The 6,332-nt window shown below is 42.6% G+C and overlaps 1 pseudogene; it reads right to left on the bottom strand.

Moving 5' to 3' along the window:
• The window catches only part of LOC106725108, a 29,293-nt pseudogene extending 25,733 nt beyond the window's left edge, over positions 1-3,560 (bottom strand).
• Positions 3,561-6,332: the final 2,772 nt, after the last annotated feature.

The following is a 6,332-nucleotide window of genomic DNA, read 5'->3' as shown; positions in this document are numbered from 1 at the left end:
GGCTGAGAGGAGGACAGTCAGAGAAGCTCCCAACACACACGAGCTTGCCAGGAACTGTATCAATGATGGCAGCAAATTTGTAGGCAATGTGAGCTGCGTGACAGTTCAGCACAGGTGCATGTCCGGCACTGATCTGGCCTGGATGGTTCAGGGTAATCACCTGAGCTGTGAAGCCGACTGCCTCCATTTCTGGATCATTTTGCTGTCACCAGCCACATTGCCATGACAAACATCTTTGACAGACACATTCTTGACACTGAAGCCCACATTGCTCCCAGGAAGAGCCTCACTCAAAGCTTCATGGTGCATTTTAACAGACTTCACTTCAGTTATAACACTGACTGGAGCCAAGGTGACCACCATGCCGGGTTTGAGAAGGCCAGTCTCCACCCGGCCCACAGGGACAGTACTAATACTTCCAATTTTGTAGACATCCTGGAGGGGCAGATGCAGGGGCTTGTCATTTGGACGAGTTGATGGCAGGATGAAATCCAGAGCTCCAAGCAGCCTGGTCCATTGGCATTGCCATCTTTATGGGGGACTTTCCACCCCTTGAACCAAAGGATGATAGCACTTGGCTCCAGCCTTTTGTCGCCATTCCAACCCGGAACTGGCACAAATGCTGCTATGATAGAGTTGTAGCTAATTTTCTTAATGTAGGTGCTGACTTCTTTAACAATCTCCTTGTATCTCTTCTGCCTTGTAGGGTGGCTCAGTGGAATCCATTGTGTTAACACCAACAATCAGTTGTTTCATACCCAGTGTGTAAGCCAGAAGGGCATGCTCACAGGTCTGCCATTCTTGGAGACGCCTGCTTCAAGTTCACCAGCATCAGCAGCAACAATCAGGACAGCAGTCAGCCTGAGATGTGCCTGTAACCATGTTTTTGATGAAGTCTCTGTGTCCTGGTGCATCAGTGATCGTCACATAATACTTGCTGGTCTCGAATTTCCACAGGGAGATATCAATGGAGCTACCCCCCTCATGTTTAGCTTTCGGTTTATCTAAGACGCAGGCATACTTGAAAAAGCCCTTCCCATCTCTGCAGCCTCTTTGTCAAAAATTTCAATGGGCCCTAACCAGTTTGGCTCAGTGGATAGAGCGTCGGCCTTCCAACTGAAGGGTCCCAGGTTCGATTCTGGTCAAGGGCATGTACCTTGGCTGCGGGCACATCCCCAGTAGGGGGTGTGCAGGAGGCAGCTGATCAATGTTTCTCTCTCATCAATGTTTCTAACTCTCTATCCCTCTCCCTTCCTCTCTGTAAAAAATCAATAAAATATATTAAAAAAAATTTTTTTTCAATGGTTCTTTTGTCGATCTCAGCACATTTGTAGATCAGATGGCCAGTAGTGGTAGACTTGCTGGAATCTACGTGTCCAACTATGATGATGTTGATATGTGTCTTTTTCTTTCCTACTTTGGCTTAGATTTAGGGGTAGTTTTCATGACACCAGTGTTCTGGTGGCAAACCTTTTGTGAAAAAGCTCTACCAATTTGTTTTGTCATTTGTCTTCTTTCTGTATATACCTGACAGCAGAACATTTGTTGGAGGAAAACTGTGCAACTGAGCTGACTGATTTCCCCACAAGTGAATTATCTCAAGCCTCACCTCAGCCTGAGATGTGCCTGTAACCATGTTTTTGATGAAGTCTCTGTGTCCTGGTGCATCAGTGATCGTCACATAATACTTGCTGGTCTCGAATTTCCACAGGGAGATGTCAATGGAGCTACTACCCTCATGTTCAGCTCTTGGTTTATCCAAGATGCAGGCATACTTGAAAAAGCCCTTCCCATCTCTGCAGCCTCTTTGTCAAAAATTTCAGTGGTTCTTTTGTCGATCTCATCACATTTGTAGATCAGATGGCCAGTAATGGTAGACTTGCTGGAATCTACATGTCCAACTATGATGATGTTGATATGAGTCTTTTTCTTTCCTACTTTGACTTAGATTTAGGGGTAGTTTTCATGACACCAGTATTCTGATGGCAAACCTGTTGTAAAAAAGTCGATTTGTTTTGTCACCTGGGCTTTAGGCTCCAGGGTCTCTTGTTCTAAGACTAGGTGAAGGAGCAATGGCTGTACAGAAATGTTCTTTCCATGGCGCATAGTGGGAGCATCAGAAGGGAGTGAAAAGATGCAATCTTTTAAGGCCTCAGCTTGGAACTGGCACATTGTCACTTCTGCCTGCCTATTGGTCAGAGCAAGTCACATGGTCAAGCCCAATGAGTCAGGGAACTGTTTTCCATTCTCTGGGATGGAAATATTTGCTTGACAATAATAAATTGACCACACCTCTTCGATCAATTCCCTAGCCCCTCTCTCTTTGTAGAATCATATTCTGATGGCAAACCTGTTGTAAAAAAGTCGATTTGTTTTGTCACCTGGGCTTTAGGCTCCAGGGTCTCTTGTTCTAAGACTAGGTGAAGGAGCAATGGCTGTACAGAAATGTTCTTTCCATGGCGCATAGTGGGAGCATCAGAAGGGAGTGAAAAGATGCAATCTTTTAAGGCCTCAGCTTGGAACTGGCACATTGTCACTTCTGCCTGCCTATTGGTCAGAGCAAGTCACATGATCAAGCCCAATGAGTCAGGGAACTGTTTTCCATTCCCTGGGATGGAAATATTTGCTTGACAATAATAAATCGACCACACCTCTTTGATCAATTCCCTAGCCCCTCTCTCTTTGTAGAATCTATCCTGGATGAACACAAGTATTTGTCTTCTTTCTGTATATACCTGACAGCAGAACATTGGTTGGAGGAAAACTGTGCAACTGAGCTGACTGATTTCTCCACAAATGAATTATCTCAAGCCTCACTGGACACTAACCATGCCATGTCTAAACTTTTCCCTATTTACTTATGTAATACCTTATTGTGGTGAAATATGCATAATGTAAAATTTATCATCTTAACCATTTCTAAGTGTACAGTTCAGTAGCGTTAAGTGTATTCCCATTGTTGTGCAACCAATCTCCAGAACTTGTTCATCTTGCAAAATTGAAACTCTGTGCTCATTAAACAATAACTCCCCATTCCCCACTTCCCCCAACCCCTGGAAACTACCATTCTACCTCTGTTTCTATGAATCTGACTACTCATATAAGTGAAATTATATCATATTTGTCTTTTTGTGATTGGTTTATTTCACGTAGCAGAATGTCCTCAAGTTTCATCCATGGTGGAACATGTGTCAGAATTTCCTTCCTTTTAAAGACTGAATAATATTCTATTGTATGTATAGACCACATTCTGTTTATCCATTCATCCATCGATGGACACTTGGTTGGGTTGCTTATACCTTTTGGCTATTGTGAATAATATTGTTATGAATATGGATGTATAAATAACTTTGAGATCATGCTTTCATTTCTGTTTGGTATATACCCAGAAGTGGAATTTCTATATCATATGGTAATTCTCTGTTTAATTATTTGAGCAAACTTTATGCTGTTTCCATAGTATTTTAAGTATTTCCCACAATTTTACACTCACCAACAGGGCAGCCAAACTTTTTATATTTCTCTGGAAAGCCTACTTTGGCCCTTCCACCAATGACCATGTCATACTGTATCTTTCTTCCTCAAAACTTCCTCTTCTCCTCCCCCACTTTTACTTTTAGGTTCAGCTGCTGACTTTGCCTCATTTCACTGAGAAAGTAGAAGCCATCAGATCTAAACATACTTATCCTCCTTGTATCAGACAACATTCCTTCATTTTCACCATTTTCCCATTCTGCTTCCTGTTTGTTACAACCAAAGAGACATACCTGCTGCTAACCCCTTCATCTAATCCAACCCCCACCCTCAATTCAGGGATTCATCACCTCATTCATTTTTCCAGTTCCTTTCGCATCACCCTTACTGGACTGAGTATTTTCTATCTTTAAAAAAACTCCCTTGAGCCCTGGCCAGATAGCTCAGTTGGTTAGAGCATCGCCAATCAGGGCACATACAAGAATCAACCAGTGAATGTATAAATAACTGGAATAACTAGTCTCTCTCTCTTTCTCTCTCTCTCTCTCTCTCTCTCTCTCTCTCTCTCTCCTCTCTTCTTTCTTCTTCTTCTCTCCCTCTCTCCCTCTCTCCCTCTCTCATCAATTATATATGTAAAAAACCAACCAACCAACCAAACAAACAAAAACCACTCTCCCTTAAGAAGTTCACATCATCTATGTGGTATTCTTGCCAAAAATGTTTAACCTGAATCCAATCATGAGGAAACAATCAGACATATCCAGGATGTGGGACATGCTACGTGACAACTGGCCCGAACTCTTCTAGCTGTCAGTGCCATGAAAGACAAAAATAAATAAAAATAAAAATGCAGAGGCTGTTTCAGATTAAGGAGAGTACAGAGACGTGACAACCAAATGGAATGTATGAATCTCAATTGGATCCAGCGCCAGGAAAAAAGAAAGCAGCTAGAGGGGATGTTTCTGGACTGTTGGGGAAATGTGAATATGGTCTGTTTATGAGGTAATGTTATTGCTTCAGTATTAAATTTCTTCAGGTGGGATATGGCATTGAGGTTATGTAGGGGAATAGTCTTGTTCTTAGGAAAAGCATGATGAGTATTTAGGAATATCTACAACTTCTTTTTCAATGATTCACCTCAAATGAATATATATATACAGTGGGGCCTTGACTTACGAGTGTCCCGACTAATGAGTTTTTTGAGATACCAGCTGTCTCTCGGCCGATTTTTTGCATTGAGTTGGTAGAGTAATTTGAGTTAACAAGCTCCTTAACGAGCTTGGTCTCTCCTAAGTCAAGGCCCCACTGTAGGTGTGAATGGGGGAAGTAAATGTGGCAGCTGAAGGAATTAAACTCGTAAGTCAAGGCCTCACTGTAGGTGTGAATGGGGGAAGTAAATGTGGCAATGTTAACAAACGATGACTAAAGAAAGGTAAAGGGTGAAGAGGAGTGCATTGTATTCCTCTTTCAACTTTCTGCAGGTTTGAAACTTTTCAAAAGAAAAAGTTGATCAGAAAAGAAAAAGAATCTTCCCTTGATCCATATTTGCATGTAGCTATACCCAGTTTATGGCCATTCTCAGCTCAATGATTGAGCCATTCACACACAGTGCTTCTGCCCTCACTTCCCTTCATCACTGGTCCATCCCTGCAGGCGCCTGGCCCCTGAACTGCTCTTGTCGAGGTCCTGATGGCCTCCATGCCAGCAACTCCCAGACCAGCATTCCACACAGCTGGTCACTCCCCGTTCTCCAGGTACTCCTGTCTCTCAGCCTCAGAGACACCTTCTGGTTGCCCTTACCTCAATGGCCTCTTCTTTTTTATCTTCTTTGCTTGCTCCTTTGCTCTCTCCAACCTCTAAATTTTGGGTTCCTCAGGTTCCAGCCTTTCTTCTTTAAAGCTCTCCTCAGGCGAGTTTATCTGTTCCTATGGAGTTAAAAGCTGAATTTGTTCTAATCATGTCCAAATGATACCCTTTGTAATACTTTAAGCAAAAAAAAAAAAAGATTAAAAAAAAAAAAAGCTGAATTTGTTCTAATGATGTCCAAATATACACCTCCAGCCTGGATGTTTTCCACATTTGATGACTTCACATCTGTCCTTAGATATTTCACATACATCTCAAGTTTAACTTTCAATTATTTGTTCATTAATTGAGCAAATATTGAGTGTCCTCTGTGTACTAGGCAACTGTCCTAAACACTGGGAATGTGGAGAACAAGCCCATTATGGCTGTGCCATTCCAGTTGTGAAAGACAGCAAATATGAAAGAATTTGATGATGGTACGGGCTATAAAGAGAATACATTTTTTAAAAAGGGGATATATTAGAGACTGCTTGGATGGATCTATACCTATTCTTTGGGTGCCCAGAGAAGGCCTCTTTGAGGAGGGTACAATGAAATGGAGCTCAGGATGAGGAGTGGGGGCCAACAAGAGAAGATTTAGAGATGGGGAGTCGAGGTAGAGGAGGCGGCTAGTTTAGCTGCCCTCAGGTGGGAATGTGCCTGGCATGCTCCAGACCTGAGGTGTATCCCCAGAACTCAGAACCTTGATCCCCTCTCTCTCTGGTTCATATTTTTGAATTCCAGGGCATTTAAGACATGCTGATGAACTCTATCTGAAAAACCTTCACTTGACCTTGAATTCCTATTTTAGAATCTTCTTCAGATTAGGAACTGCTCTCTGTCTGGGATGGAAAGCACTTTGATTCTTGTATTGGCAAAGAGTCAGCATGTTAGGTCAGAGTTTCACCAATCCTTTCACCCTCTACCATGTGCAAAGCCCAAACAGTAACCTGAAATCTTCTTGAAGGGAGTAGGTTTCCATCCTCCACGGCTCCCTTCCAGCTCACCCTTAC

Source organism: Myotis brandtii, unplaced genomic scaffold (assembly GCF_000412655.1).
Source record: "Myotis brandtii unplaced genomic scaffold, ASM41265v1 scaffold137, whole genome shotgun sequence".
Classification (NCBI taxonomy): domain Eukaryota; kingdom Metazoa; phylum Chordata; class Mammalia; order Chiroptera; family Vespertilionidae; genus Myotis; species Myotis brandtii.
Note: the sequence above shows the minus strand (reverse complement) of the source record. Positions and strands in the feature narration are given on the sequence as shown.